Source organism: Carlito syrichta, unplaced genomic scaffold (assembly GCF_000164805.1).
Source record: "Carlito syrichta isolate Samal-C Ts95f unplaced genomic scaffold, Tarsius_syrichta-2.0.1 Scaffold118119, whole genome shotgun sequence".
Taxonomy (NCBI): Eukaryota; Metazoa; Chordata; class Mammalia; order Primates; family Tarsiidae; genus Carlito; species Carlito syrichta.
Genome location: NW_007062215.1, coordinates 88,332 through 105,054, shown reverse-complemented (window position 1 = coordinate 105,054; position 16,723 = coordinate 88,332). Strand labels below are relative to the sequence as shown.

Below are 16,723 nucleotides of genomic sequence, written 5' to 3'. Positions count from 1 at the left end.
CATAAAAAATACATATTCCTCCAAATCTTCCTCCATGGAAAGAAACTACATTAATGCATGGCTTCATGGACCTCTTCCCTGGAAATAACAATCTCCAGCTCCAAAAGTGAGGTCTTAGAGTAACATCGCACTTGGGGATTTGTATTCATACTTACACCCTATCAAAAGTCCCAATGGAGTACTGCTGACTTGGCTACATTTGAGAAAACTATTTATTTAAACCAAAACTCACATCTTTCATTTTTGATGAAGGCAGGCCAATACACTAGCACACTGTCAAGCAACAAGAACCAGATTGATCTTACTGAACAGTTGCCCCACCAGATTAGACTACTGACTTCCAGGCTATTAAGAGAAATACACTTCTTATTTAAAATAGGTACACTTCTAATTTAAAATTTTGGGGTCTCTTACCACATTAGAATACTATTATAGCTTTCAAGATTTAAACAACTGAAAAATGTAGTCCATTTTGTAATAATTTCCTAGTTTAGGAATCCCTTAATTAAGAACGAACAACTGGGCCACTGAGAATAAACTGAGAGGAAAAAAACACAACTGTCAGGCAAAAGAGAAGTTAAATATCCATAGGCAATCCCCCAAAAAAGGCTTAGCTATAGTATTCGAAGGTATTATAAAGATGTATATAAAGTATGGTTGTTGTTGGTCTCTTAAAACATATCTTCCTATATTAATATATTTGTGATGCTATTTTTGTCCTTAAAGTAGTAACAGGTGTTCCATAAAGAAAGGCTGGTGTACTGCTACTAAACAGCTTCGTAAGCTACAAGCTCTTGTCTCTCTAACAATTTCCACAAGATCTCATTTTTTCTTCATCCCAACATATACCTCAGGAAACAGTGATTACTCAACAAATAGTTGTTTTAAAAGCTAACACACAAGGCAATCCCTTCAGATCCCCTCCCACTGTGGGAGCTCTTCTGTCCTCTCAATAAATCCTGCTTTCTCACTTAAAAAAAAAAAAAAAAGCTAACACAGAACCATTAAAATAACCGGATCTGCGCAAAGCTAAATCATAACCTAGTCATACTGTAAAAGGATCCTTTGCCTAGGTTTTCCAGCGTTACTCGTTAGCACAGCAAATGTCCTGGAGTGTCTACATTTGATCAGACAGAGTCAAACAAGAAACACGTCCATCACACAGGTTGAGTCACACACAAAGCACACTGACACAGAAAGTGAGTCAGTCATCTGTGTGTGCGAGATGTCTGGTACTGTATGACTCAATGCCTCTCAAATCCTATGAATGTGTTTTATGACTCATGCGCAAAATTTTTCCATTCTACAAAACAAACTGAAGAGAAGGGGAAAATAAAGCTAGTTAATTTGGAAAGAAATACTTTATAGATCATATTTTACTTTACTATAGTTAAACACTGAAAATCACCAATTAAAATACTTAAGATTCCCTTCAGCAAAATTTATTCAAATAAAGTCACTAGCCCCTTAGACACAGTAATTCCATTTCAAGGCATTTAAAAAAAAATCCTCCATGTGTGTAGATAATATGATTAAGTATATTTATTGAATCACTGTAGGAAGCAAAACGCTGGAAGCGATTTAAATGCCTACCCAATGGTTACCTAAAGTTATGGAGTACTAGAAACTTCTAATGAATATTTAACTGACTCACACGATTAACTAATACTCTCGGTTTCCTGAGTGAAATGAATGGTTTTGGCACACTAAGCATTCTGACTAGGAGTCTACCATTAATAAGTCCACACATTTTTGCATCCATCCAGGGTAAGATGGGCTTGTTACCACAACTGTTTGTGTGAGCTGTACCTGCTAACATAATCACATGATTTATTTGATTAGCATTTAAACTGATGAAATAGGAATGAAAAAAGCAAGCTGTTTCTGTGATCACTAGGTTGAATAATATAGACTCAACAAAAGCAAGCTAGCAAAAAAAGGAAAGTGCTATTGAATTGGGCGTGGCTGAGGGACAGGAAGCACTATGGCAAGCAGTACACAGTAAAAGTCCCAGGGGTTTTGCCCTGAGACTGTTTCTTAAAGGTCCAATTTCTCACCTAACCTTAAGAAACCCAAATGGAAGTTACAGATAATGCATTGTGAGAGTTGGTCTAAGCAAGGAAGGTGATATCCAACTCCTGTCTTGACATCATCAGTAAAGAAGCCTTGGCCCAACTTCCAAAAAATGTACAGTCACACTGAAATGCTTAGAGACGTAAACCTATCAGAGGAGAGTTCTTCTCGCTATACATCCACATAACAAAATGCTGTGTCTCCAATGTGAAATGAGAAGCAGACTCCATGTTTCTTCTCAGTGGACAGACTAGTCTCTAAAGCACAGTATTCAGTGAAGAATGTAGGCCCAGAGGCTCTGGAGAGAAAAGATTCTACATGTACCTAGGCTTGGATATGGCATAAAATATCTCTGGGAGAAAATGCAAAAATGAACACAGTGATTGCCTCTGTGGAAGAAAGCTGATTGACTAGGGTTTGAAGTGTGAGAAAGAGTTATTCTTCACTATTAGGTCTTCTGTACTGTTTGGGCTTAATTGGTACATGTTTTAAAAAGAAAAACATTAAAAACAATGTCCCATACCAGGCATTTCCCAAGTACTAGGTGCCCATTAAGAAAACAAAAAAAATTCTTATTAAGCCAGTTCATTTTAGAACCATTATTACATTTCAATGTAGTACCCCAAAATAACCTGTTAGACTTAGTAAAAATACACCAGACTCAAAGTTTCAAACTCAACCATAAACTTTGAAGTAGACACATTTTTCTTACGTAAGTGCTATGAAAGATATTTTGGGCATATGACCACAAAAAGTGATTACCCGCCATCCCCAAATAAGCACAAACAAAAGGCAGCTTTAGCCCCCATAGGTTATCATCTTGAAAGACAGAAGATGAAACACATTATTAGAGGGGTGAAATGAGACCAAAGGTTGTTAATCCCTGTGGGGTTGGGTCATGTCAGGAGCTAGGCTGCTGCGTTACCCAAGAGCCACACAAGCGGTCGAAGTGTGAGCGAGTCCTTGGTGGGGACGGAACAATTCTGTATCTTGAACATGCTGATGGTCATGCAAATCTATACATGTGTCAAAATGTCATAGAATATCACACCCAGACATTACCACAAAATCACCGCATACAACCTCGCTCCTCTAAGTGAGTGCTTGCAAAAACTGAAGAAGTCAAGTAAGGTCTGTAAATCTTCTGGTTAAGTTATGCCAATTCTAGTTTCCTGGTTTTAAGTGTGCACTAGAAGAGATCACCACGGAAGGAATCTGTGGACGGAAACATGGCGTGCTCTGTACCACCTGCGATTTCTGGTGTGTCTATACTTTCTTCAAAATAAGTTTTAAAAGGGTGTTCAAAAACACCCTGAATTATATTTTGTTTACATGTTCAACCCTGGAAGCAAGCTGCAAACACTCAGGAGGGCAGGACAACCTAGGGAACGAGGCTGTGGGGAAGATGAGGTACATGGAGCCCAGGACAGGAAACGGTGAGACTGATGAAGTGCCGTCACTTAAGCCTGGTTAACTCTGACTGCACACGAACATTCCCAACGTCTTCTGTGAAAGCTTTAACTCCAAGTGGATTCAAGATCACATTGTAAGAAGGAGAAACACATAAAGTAGGATAAGAGGGAACTGAAAAGTTAGAAGTGACAAATGAAAGAATGTAAGACAACATTTATTCAAGGCGGAATGCTTGCAAGTGACTCCAACTCATCCACTCACTGATCCAACTGCAGCCTCTATAGTTATGACGCAAGTCTACAATTTGGCCTTGTCCAGGTCTTGAAAGTGTTTGCCTATGTCAGCTGTATCGTCTTAGAAGAACAGCAGTGACATCAACCACAGTGACTAACACCTAGTACTTCCTTGAGGCGAGGACTGCCTTTCATGCACTAGCCCATAGGGTTAAGTAAATGAATGTATTCCTTCCATTACAGATATGGAAATCAAAACACAGAAAGTTTTAAGGGACTTATTCAAGATCACAAGGGAGTAGCAAAATCAGGACTCAAGCACAGGGGGGCAGAGCTCTAGGGTACATGCTGTTACCACACAGGGCTGCCTCTGTTTACAATGCTCCACCACTTGTTTAACCACGATCTGTGGTCTGACTTCACTTTTTCTTATTAATAGTGGCACAGATTTCCTAGTAATTTTCTTTCCTTTATCTATTCCTCCCAGTTATCCGTAGTGGCCACTCTTTCTCTTGCCTTCATCATGTTGGTTTTTTCTTTTATTCCTTTTGCCATTGGACTAAAACTTCCCTGGCTAACACCTGCGTGTCATCAATGCTCAGGTTATGATCCGCAGAACTCAGCTGGGTCTGCAGATCCACTCTGCTAGTCCCCAGACCTAGAAGAACTTTAACAACTAGGTGCAGGGAAGCCCTGTGGTGAGCCCCAGCCTGGGGCTACAGCTCTGGGGGTCCTAGGGGACAGCCACAGCTGCTCGGAACAAGAGTGCGCTGGCTGACTTTGGTGGATCCGTGATGCTCTGCATTCCTACAGCTATCTGGGAGAATGCTCAAATTGTATTTTTAGTTCACTTCATTTCTAAATCCACTATGACTCTTCTAGGACCTTACCCTCGCATTCGCAGACCACATTAGAAACCCAGCTACTTCACCACCAGCAGATTTCACTTGAGAGCAACTTCATGTTCACCACATCTTGTGTTCCCTACACAGTCACCTTCACTGGCTGTCATCATCATCACCAACCACCTCCTTAACCTAATATTTAAAAACCGCTGGAGCCACAACCGTCCACCTACAATCACAGAAGACACAGTACATCGTCATCTTTACACAAATTCCCTTCTGCCAGAAACTCTGTCCCCATCCAAATCTGCTCTACTCTTCAAGGCCCAGCTCAATTTCAGTTCCCTTCACAAAGCCTTCAGAACCAAGTCAGTCACTGAGGTCTCTCTAGCCTACACTTGTATCACAACATTATCATCATCACCATATGAGATTCATATCATGGCTCCATAATTAGGTAGTAAGTATCTAGACAATGCAAACTGTCTCTGTCCACATAACACCTGGCTTAAAGACCTCATAGGCACTAGTGAGGCTTTAACAAATTATAAAGTTAGTAGGGAATACCTGCCATGATTCGATAATATGCTAATGTGTTGCAGGTTGTAGCAGACTTCTATATTGATTTTGGAGTATAAGAATAAAGCACATTTTAGAACTACCTCTGAAAGACAACTGGAAAGTGTACAACTAATAAATTTTTAATTTTTAAAAAATTAAATTTTGTTTTGTTTTCACCTTTTTAAATTTCTCATCATCATTTTCATCCTTCTGCTTATTTGGTAGTTAATTTGCTCTTTTTTTCCTTAAATGAAAGCTTAAATTACTGATTTGAGACCATCTTTTCTGATAAAAACTACTGCTTTAAGTTTGAAAAAGGTGTCTTTCACAGTTTACTTAGACTGTGTATTTTATAATCCCTAGATCAGTTATTAAGAAAATAAAACAGCCGGGCTCGGTGGCTCAGCCTGTAATCCTGCGCCTTTGGGAGGCTGAGGTGAGTGGATTGCCTGAGCCCACGGGTTCAAGACCCGCCTGGGCAACGAGACCTCATCTCCACAATAAATCAAAAAATCAGCCGGGCGTGGTTGCGCATGCCTGTAATTCCGGCTACTAGGAAGGCTGAGGCGGAAGGATCGCCGGAGCCCAGCAGGTCGAGGCTGCGGTGGCCGGAAGCGGCCACTGCACTCCAGTCTGGGCGACCGAGTGAGACTCTAACTCAAAAAAAAAAAAAGAAAAGAAAACAGATATATAGCCAAAAATGCCAATAAATACCTTAAAGAGCATACAAAATATATCCAAAAAATGCAAAAGAAAAAAAGGGATTAGAGAAACAAAAATTAGAAGGGACAAAACAATCAAAATAACAAAAGGAAGACCTAAATCCAGCCATATTTTTTTTTTGAGTTGGAGTCTCACTCTGTCGCCCAGACTGGAGTGCAGTGGCCGCTCCCGGTCACCGCAGCCTCGACCTGCTGGGTTCTGGCGATCCTTCCGCCTCAGCCTTCCAAGTAGCTGGAATTACAGGTACGCGCTACCACGCCCGGCTGATTTTTTGATTTATTGTAGAGATGAGGTCTCGCTGCCCAGGCGGGTCTTGAACCCGCAGGCTCAGACAATCCACTCACCTCAGCCTCCCAAAGGCGTGGGATTACAGGCTGAGCCACCGAGCCAGGCTCAGCCATATTAATACATATATTCATGTAATAGATCTACATATACCAACTAAAATAGAGGTTCATTTTAGATATAAAAATAAGACCTAAGTATACACTATCTATAAGAAACCATTTAAAATATAATGATATAGCTATGTTAAAAGTTTAAAAGATGAAAAAAGATATGCCATGCAAATGCTAACCCAAAGAAAACCAGAGAAGCTATGTTAATAACAGAGTGGAATTCAGAACAAAGAAAACTCCTGGAAATAAAGAAGGGCGTTACATCAGAGTAAATGGGTCAGGTCAATTCACCAAAAAAGACATGACAATCCCATAGTGCATGAGCCTAATACCAGCATCAAAGTATGCACAAGCAAAACTTACAGAAAGAGAGCCAGGCACAGTAGCGTGTGCCTGTAATCCCAGCTACTTCAGAGGCTGAGGCAGGAGGATCACAAGGCCCAGGAGTTCAGTACAAGCCTGGGCAACATGATAAAACCCGTCTTAAAAAAAAATTAAGAAATAAAGGGAGAAACAGACAATCACAATCCTAGGGAAAGACTTCATCATTCCTCTCCCAATAACTGGCAAACAAGTAGACAGAAAAATCAGCAAAGTTACAGGAGACCTGAATAACATACTAATCAACCGGACCTAACTTACATTTATAAGCACTCTACCTAATGACAAAAGGATACACATTATTTTCTATTTTCTTTTTTGAGTTGGAGTCTTACTCCGTCACCCAGACTGGAGTGCGGTGGCACACTCATGGCCACCCCAGCATGGACCTGCTGGGCTCCAGCAATCCTTCCACCTCTGCCTTCCAATTAGCTGGAACTACAGGCTCACACTACCACACCTGGCTAATTTTTGATTTTTTTCAAAAGCACCTGAAACAGTCATCAAGATAAACCATACTCTGATAAATCCAAGACCTTAACACTCCAACTATTACAGAATTAAACTGGAAATAAATAACAGATACCTGGAAAATTCCACTAAGTATTTGGAAATCAAGGTAAATATTTCAGGAGTAAAGTAGAATAAAAGTAAAAAATTACTTTTAGATAATCTATGTAAAGAAGTCTCAAAGAACATTAGGAAAATATTTTGAGTGGAATGAAAATGAAATACAACATATCAAAATTTGTGAGATGAAGTTAAAGCAGTAGTTTGAATCAGAAAAGAAAGCCTCAAACCAATAACTTAAGCTTTCACTTAAGAAATTAGACAAAAGAGCAAAATAACTACCAAATAAACAGAAGGATGGAAATGACGCAGAGAAATTAAAGAAGGTAAAAACAAACAAAAAACCCAGAAAATAAATAAGTTTGAAACTGGCTATTTGAAAAAGATCAATAAAATTCCTAACCCTTTAAACAGAATGACCAAAGACAAAAAAACCAGTATCAATACTGAAAGAGACAATTATCAGTAAAAAACCCCAATACTTAAAAAGATTAAGAACATATCACAAACAATTCTATCTAGTCTATCTTCAATTATTTGGTTGAAAAACGATCAATTCTTTATAAAACTTACATTATAAAAAAAGATAACCTAAAGTTTTAGAGCTATCAAAGAAAATAAATTCATACAATTAACTGCCAACAAAGAAAGATCCAAACCCACAGAGCTTCAAGGGCAAATTCTACCAAACATTTAAGGAAGAAATAATATCAATTTGTACAACTTCTAGGAAATGGAAGTAGAGGAAAACACTTCCATTTTATGAAGCCAACATTATTATCCTGATACCAAAAACCAGATAAAGATATTACAAGAAAAACACAGATGAATACCCGCATCAACACTGACACAAATATCCTCAACTAAATATCAGCAAATTGAATTCAGCAATAGATGAAAAGGAGAATACATCACAACCAATTGGGGTTTATTCTGGGATCACAAGTCTCATTCAACTAGAATTAACTAACGTAAGTCAACATATTAACAGGCTAACTAAGAATAAAAAAAGCATATAATCATTGCATTTAACAAAACTCAGCATCTGTTCATGAATAAAAATGCTCTCAGCAGACTTAGAAGGGAACTTTCTTAACTGATAGGGGGGCATTTAAAAAACCTACAGCTGACAGGCAATTTAACAGTGAAAGACTGAATGTTTTCTTTCTGAGAGCAGGAATGAGGCAACTACTCTTGCCACTCCTATCTATTCAAGCCCTAGTCCGTAAAGTAAGAAAAATGAATAAAAGGCATATTGATTGGGAAAGAGCAAAACTATCTCTAGTCATAGATGGCATATGAAGAAAATCTCAAGAACTATACAAAAAAATCCTAGAATAAGTTTAGAAAAGTTACTGAATGCAAGGTCAAGATACAAAAACCAACTGCATTTCTAGGCAGTGCTAGCAATTAACAAATGAAGGTCAAACATTTAAGCTGGCCCACCCACAACAGTACCAAAAGGTAAAAAGAAAAAGAGAGGAAAAAGGAAAAGAAATAGGTAAGTATAAATCTAACAGAAATTTGTAAGATTTGTATGTTGCAAACTACAAAACAACCCAGGAAAGAAATCAAAGATCTAAAAACAAATGATGAGACAACATTTTCATGAATTGGAAGACTCACTACTGCTAAAATGCTAACCCCCAATTTGATCTACAGATTTAATGAAATCCCACTCAAAATCTCAACAGGAGTCATTACAGATATTAAAAAGGTAAAATTTATATGAAAAGGCAAAGAAACAAAAACAGCCAAAACAATTTAGAAAGAATAGAAAAAGACTTGGGGCCTCACACTATGTGATTTCAAGAATTGCTGTAAAGCTAAAGTAGTCAAGGCAGACTGGTGTGAGAAAAAGAACAGACATGACCAGAGCAGAGTCCGGAAATAAATCCACAAACCCCACTGATTTGACAAAAGTATATAGACAATTCATGCAGAAATAATATTCTCAACAAATGGACCCGGATAGCCACATACCAAAAAAACTAACCTCCATCTATACCTAACATATGAACTCAAAAGAAATCACAGACCTAACTCCCAACCTAAATTTATAAACCTTTAAGAAGGAAAGGTAGGAGAAAATTGTGGGTTGTGCAAAGAGCTCTTAGATGCAACACAAAAGCAAAATCCATAAACCTGATTAAATGTCATCAAAATGAATTTTGCTCTGAGACACAGTTAAGAGGATAAAAAAGCGCACAATGGGAGAAAACACTTGTAAATCAGAAAACGTGAATTCAGAATATCTAAAGAACTCTTAAAATCAGCCTGGGCAACCTGGTGAGACCTTGCCTCTACAATAAAAGTTTTTTTAAAAATTAGCCAGGCGTGGTAGCACGCGCCTGTAGTTCTGGCTACTTGGAAGGCTGAGATGGAAGGATCACCGGAGCCCAACAGGTCGATGCTGGGTTGGTGGTGGCCATGAGTGTTCCACTGCACTCCATCCTGGAAGACGAAGTGAGATTCTGACTCAGGGGGGAAAAAAAAGCTCAACAATAAGAAAACTACCCAATAAAATATGGATAATCAAACTACTGGGACAATGTGGTATCCATTTGGAAAAGAAAAAGATAAAATATAAACCCAAAACACTGACTCACATTATATGCATAACTTAACAGCAAGTATATTGTAAAGCTAAATGTAAATAGCAAAATGTTATAGCTTTCAGATATAAACATGGGATATTATGTTTATAATTCAAGTTGGGGAAAGAATTCGGAAATAAGACACTGTAAAGAAAAACTGAACATAAACATTAAGAAGTCATGTTCAGTGACACCATAGTGTTGAAAATGCAAGTTGGAATGGGAGAAGGTATTTACAACAAATAGCTCAAAAAGGGTTCATATCCAGAATACACAAGAACTGTTGCAAATTATTAAAAGAGACAAATCAAAAGAAAAATGGGCAAGAGATTTAGTAGGTACTTCATAAAAGCAGCTAGCTATATGCATAACTAATTATCATATAAAGGGCCTGATACTGTCATCCGAAAAAAGGGCAAGCTAAAATAACCATATAAGAGGAAAAATCAGTTTCTTCCTTTTACTCACCCATTGATCAACAAAATACTGACACCAGGTGTGTGGAGGTTGTCTCCCCCATACAACGAGCAATTTCCCAGCAGACGCCTCCAGCTCAGTGTCCTCTAATTCAATTCAGTTATGACCACACAGCACTAGATTCCATGCTGTGCCTTCAGTCCTACAAGACTGCTACTCACTTTAGATGTCAGTCCCAAGTATTAAGATGTTACCTACACTTCTTAACAATGAGCTATAAGTCAGGGCTTTCAACTAGCTCCTTCTCAGATTTGATTCATTTGCTAGAGTGACTCAAAGAACTCTGGGAACATTTTACTTATATTTAACAGTTCATTAATAAAAGACATAATTAAGGATATAGATATACAGTCAGATTAAAGAGATGCACAGCACAAGGAGTTATGGGAGAAGGCAGGAGCTTCTATGCCCTCAGGATGTGTCACTCAAGGAACCATCACCTGCCCAGCTACCTGGAAACTTCCTGAATCTAGTCCTTTAGGGCTTTCATGGAGGCTTCATACATAGGCATGACTGATTAAGTAATTGGTTATTGGTGACCAAGACAACCTTCAGTCCCTCTTCCCTCTTCAGAGGTTGAGGGGGTGGGCCTGAAAGTCCAAGCCCCCTAATCAAGTCTAAAGCTGAGGGGCCACCGGTCACTTCATTAGCATACAAAAGACATTGACCACCCTAGAGATTCCAAGGTTTTTTTTAGGAGCTATATGCCAGGAAACTAGAGAATGGCCAAATAAACATTTTACCATATCATATATACTACATACCTCAAAAACCAGGAATGTGGTCCAAGGATGAGAACCAACAAGAATTTTCATACAGTGCTAATAGAAGTGTAAACTGTTTTTACTAATAATATGACATTCTCAAGTGAAGCTAAGTATATCTAGCCTATAGAAAATGTATGCTTATGTGTATCAGATATGTCTACAAATAGACAAAGCTGGAAACAACCCAATTATCCATCAATAACAGAATGAATTGTGTTATATACTTTCAGTGGAATGAGGTAAATTTAAAAAATAAAACAATTTGCACAAAATAATTCAGACCCAAAGAATACAGATTTGTGTGATCCATTTGATTCAAGATATGTAAAACTAAATGAAATTGCTTAGGGATAAATAATTAGGTGGCAAAATTATAAAGAAAACCAAAAGAGACTAATATAAAAGTTTACTGATTATATTATGAGGTAGGGTGGAAAGTTTTGGTCATAAAAGCTGGCACCAAGGGCACTTCTGAGGTGCTGACAACGTTCTGTTTCTGGGTAGCGGTTACATTTACATATTCATTAAATTGTACACTTGTTTTACATATTTTAAGTGTGTTATATTTCAGAAATTTAAAAAGGTTGAAAAAGAGGCCAGGTGTGAGGGCTCACGCCTGTAATTTCAGAATTTTGGGAGACCAAGTTGGGAGGACAGCTTGAGGTCAGGAGTCCAGACCAGACTGGGAAACACAACAAGAGCCTGTCTCTACAAAAAATGTTTTAAAAATTTGGCCAGGGACAGTGGCATACACCTGTAGTCCCTGCTACTGGGAAGTCTGAGGTGGGAGGATTACTTGAGCCCAGGTAAACTATGACTGCACCACTGCATTCCAGCCTGGGTGACAGCCTGTCACTTAAAAAAAAAAATTAAAATTAAAAAATTAAGTTAAAAAACAAAAGAGGAGAAAAAAGAAATTGGACACGAGTGCTTAAACATTCTTATAAAATACTAACTGTTAGTTTGGGAAGTTTTGTTCTGCTGAACTAATGTTCAAGTTAAAAATGAAAAGGTCACCTGAAAAATTGAATAGGTTATTTATCCTTTATGCCCATATTTTTTTTCCCCAACCACCAATCTGGGTCTACTTAGAAATTAAGGATTAAAGTAGAGGTTTTATTTTCAGAGATTTGTGCAAGGCAATCGGGGAGGGGGGCGGATAATTCCGTTTCAATGTAAAAACCAAAACTCCCTACCTGTATATATTTATCTTCCAAACCCATTGATAAAACCTTGAACCACAGCATTTGTTTCTATTTTCTTTCTCACATATAGAGGCACAAGCTTTACAAGATGAATTTATTATTTTTTGAGCTAGTACAATAGAACATGTTTCAAATCACTTTGGTAAATCATGTTACATTCAAATCATTGGTTTTCTTTTAAAAATACCAAAGAAAAATAGTGTACTACTAGTTTAAAGCATTTGTATAACTTAAATTTAATTACTCAAAAATTACAACAAGACATACAAAATATATCTCAAGGCTTTCTGGCTGTAATGTTATAGAAAATGTTAGTAATCTACTGTTAATTAAGTCATTCGGTTCACAATAAATAATCTAAAATTATGAAATTCAAATAAAATATCAAATATTTTCATCGTGAATATGTGATTTGAATGAGATGGGTCAAGAAGTTTACTTTCTCAATTGTGACTCTGGTTATTACTCTGATTTACACCATTATCAATGCATCAGCTACTCAGACTTGTTTCTACCAAGGGGGACCCCAAAAACTGGAATTACATTTTGGAGGGCAGACCCCTTGCAGTACACACAAAATTTGTTCCTCTGGATCAAATGTTCAAAGTTTTTATCTGGAAGTTTTAAGAGGGTTGCATCACAATTTGTGGAAGAAGCGTTCTGAGTTGTGGCAAACAGATGACTGGTTCTTCCCACCGTGACAACACACCTGCCCACACCTCCCTGAGGGTTCGCCAGTTTTTGATTAAAAACGGCATGACCCCCATGCCCCACCCTATGCGCCTGACCTCGCCCAGGGCAACTTTTCTTTCCCGCAGACTAGATGAAGAAAGTCCTCAAAGGGAAACGTTGGGACGGTGTGGAAGAGGTAAAACAAAAAAATAGCAGAAGCACTAAAAGGCATCAAAATTGACAAGTTCAAAAACTGTTTTGAGCAGTGAAACAAGTGTCTCAACAGGTGTGCTGTAGCAAACAGAGAGTACTTTAAAGGTGACTCAAGTTTAAACATGTCGGAATAAATACACAATTTTTTATAAATAAATTTCATTTTCTGGGGGCCCCCCTCACACATGACACTGTTTTGGCAGCAGGATTTGAAGAGTGAACCCCGCGTTACCATTTGGCTTACCAGGCAGCTCACAATGAAAGGAAGCTCCCGGCATCCCCTATTCACCCCAGGTTTCGGTTATTTCCTGTACTGCTGCAATCTTTACTTTTAGATGTGTGCTACTCTTTGAATATGTAAAGACTCTTTCTAGCATGTCAGGGAAGCACTAATACCAAAGACTTTTATTAAGTGCCTTCCTTAGAAGTAAATGTGTTTCCCGAGCACTGAGGGCAAATGGGTGCTATGGTTTCAATGTGTCCCCTAATGTCACAGCATTAAGACACAGGGCTTTTAAAAGGTGATTCGACCATGAGAGATCTTCCCTTGGGAAAGGGATTGTGGCCCTTGTAAGAGGGGCTTCACATAGTGTCTGCTTTTCTTGCCTTTCTACCTTCTGTCATGTGAGGCCACAGCAGTTCTCCCCTCCAGAAGACACTGCCCTCCCCAGACAACTGAAGCTGTAGATGCCTTGACCTTGGACTTCCCAGCCTCCAGAACTGTGAGAAATGAATTCTTATTCTTCTTCTTTTTTTTAATAATAATGAACACTTTAAAAACGTATTGAGTATAAAAATGACAAAAGGTGCCTCTTAAGTGAGTTATGTTATTTGCTACTTACTACAGCCTCTTAGATGTGTTTTGATATGCCCCTTATTTAGTGTACAGACAATACTTAGCAGGCAATGGAATTCAGGGACCTCTTAAAAGAAATGACAGGGGCCTATTATGAGGTGACAACCAGCACTCTAAGTTAGGAGACACAGCAAGGATGCTAGGGAGAACTCCAAGAACTCGGAAAACAAGATCGAGTTTCCCGTTCTTCTTGTGCCCAACGGCAGCCTTGGTTAGGCAAGGCAGTTAACTTTAACCTCACTGAGGTTTAATTTACTTATTTACAGAGGAATAACATTTTACTTACCACCCAGCTTGAGAATTCCTGTTCTTTATAAAGTATTCAGTCTTAGGTATTTGTGGTGGCACAAATTGACTAAACAACAGGATTCAGTGTAACTTGTCCCCCTAACACAGAATAGGATGGAGCAGATAAATTCCCAGCTGTCCCTCTGAAGGCAATGCTCTGGCAGACAATACACAGAAAACTGCAAATGATAATGTGATTTCATAAGAGAATACTGCCTTTCTCCACATTTCAAGTGTACTTTTTTGGGTTTGTTTTCAAATAACTCACCCTTTCAATGTCAATTTTATTTGAAAAGAAGCTCATTTAGCTTAACTGCACTTGGGCAACTGAAAGTTGACTGTTCCCACCACCGAAAACAAAAACAAACTACAACCACACACACAAATCCCCCTCCCACAAATCCACAAACAAAAATACGCCCACAGAAACAACCAATACTTTTAGATTATAAATTTGCTAAAGTGGAGCTATGTCTTCCTTTTATTCATTAATTTCTAAGACTTTTCAAATGGATTCTATTTACCATACACTGGGTATAAATACAGGCATGATTCAACCAAGGTCCCAAACTGCAAAGAAGTAGGGTCACTAAACACAACACAAGTCATTTAACATGATGCCTGTTACAAAGAAGTTCAGAGTGCTATGGGCAGCTATCATGTTGATGTAAACTAGCTGGGAGACCAGGAAAGGAGTTCCAGAAAAATATATTTAAGCCATGTAGTATTTTTCTATTGCTGCATAACAATTTCTCAGAAGCTTAGCAGCTTAAAACAACCGTCATTTTTTCGTTCACAGTTCTGAGACATTCAGGCATGGTGTACCTGGCTTCTCTGCTGAGGGTCACAAAAAGTTGGAAGCAAGGTGACGACGGCCTGTGTTCTCACCTGGAGGCCTGACTTTCTTTTTTTTTTTTTTAATCTGCTTTAAGGTTCATTCAGGCAACATTCAGTTCTGAGTGGTTCTAAGTCTAAGATGCCCGTTTTCCTTCCTGGCTGGCAGCAGGTCACCATGAGCTCCTAGAGACTGCTCAAGTTCTTGCCACGTGGCTCCCTCCATCGTCAAAGCCAGCACCAGAAAACAGCCTTCACATCAAACGTTTCCCATGCTTCACATCTCCTGCTCCCATGTTTCTGACTCTAGACCCGAATTTGGTTAGAGCAGACCCATGCCGCACCGACACTACCAGAAACTACACTGGGACTGCCTTAAAATGCTGCCTGCCGTCAGAAGCAGCATGAAGAATGAACAGAAGGTTAAGATGAGGCAAAAGGGGCTGGGGAGAATGTGAGTTCAACAGACACCCGGGATACAGAAGCACCGCTGAGGAGCAGGATGAAGGATGTGCGTGTGACTGGACTTGCCCTCCCAGGATGGTAACTGGCACGTATTACAACAAATAAACCAGTGTATCAAATTAAATAGGCAAACATTTAGCAGAGAGCTTATATGCATATAGCTACAAAAGAAAATATAAGACAAGTCTCACAATGCTAAGCACTAGCTAGAACCAAGATATACCAGGAGAGATAGCATGGACAAAAAACTAAACTTGTTATAAAGAAAGCGGGGCTCTCAGGATATCTCTGCTAGATAGCAGTGACCATATCTGTAACTCCAAGGGTCTTGGTGTCACCTCATCTGTGACAGAGTCGATCTAGCTAGTTGATCTCTAAGGCCCATTTCCAGTGCTAACTCTCCTACAGCATGGAAGCCATGATTTCTGCCCAGGACAAAGTCCATGCAGTCACTGTAGAATCTTGCTAATAATTCATGTTGCAATCTAGACATTGCTCTATAATCAACAATATTTTAAAAACAAATACACAAAGCATCCTAATTACTGGATTTATTCTGTTCCAATAATTTGCTAGTAATCAGATACTCTGAAGGCTTAATTACTTTTTATAGTTGAAAAATAAAGCACTCAAATTACACATCAATAACAAGTCCTAGAAGAATAAGAAGTAGGAGTGATGTCTGCAAGATGGTGAACAGGAGTTCCCCTGCTCGAGTTCCTCTCCCTCAGAGAAATTCAACTAAGAACTATCCCTGGACAATGATGCCTTTGAAATATCCCAAAACTCAGGAGTGAGGCTGAGACACATCCTTAGACCACGGAGCTGAGAAAAAGTCACCTTAGAAACATAAGAGGAACACCTCCACGCTGACTGGATCACTCTTCGCCCGGCTAGCACTCTGCCACATAGAAGATTCTCCTGAGCTCATGGTTTCTACATTGGGGAAAGAGAGCTGGAGGCAAACATACAGCTTCCCCAGCACCTTGGGCCACTTTCACAGGAGACCCCTTCTGCCTTGCCCCATGGGGAACCCTGGGGCATTGGCAAGGCTAGGTCATTTGGGATCAGTCACAAACAATGAAGGGAGACAGGTGTCACAGCAAGCAGTACTAGAGCCTGGTGATTCTCTGCATTCTGGCCAGGGGAGGT

At 39.0% G+C, this 16,723-nt stretch overlaps 1 protein-coding gene across 1 annotated transcript in view; it reads right to left on the bottom strand.

The window, feature by feature from the left end:
* Window positions 1–16,723, bottom strand: part of ANKRD28 (ankyrin repeat domain 28) — a 123,601-nt gene that overhangs the window by 87,406 nt on the left and 19,472 nt on the right. The window lies entirely within an intron of this gene.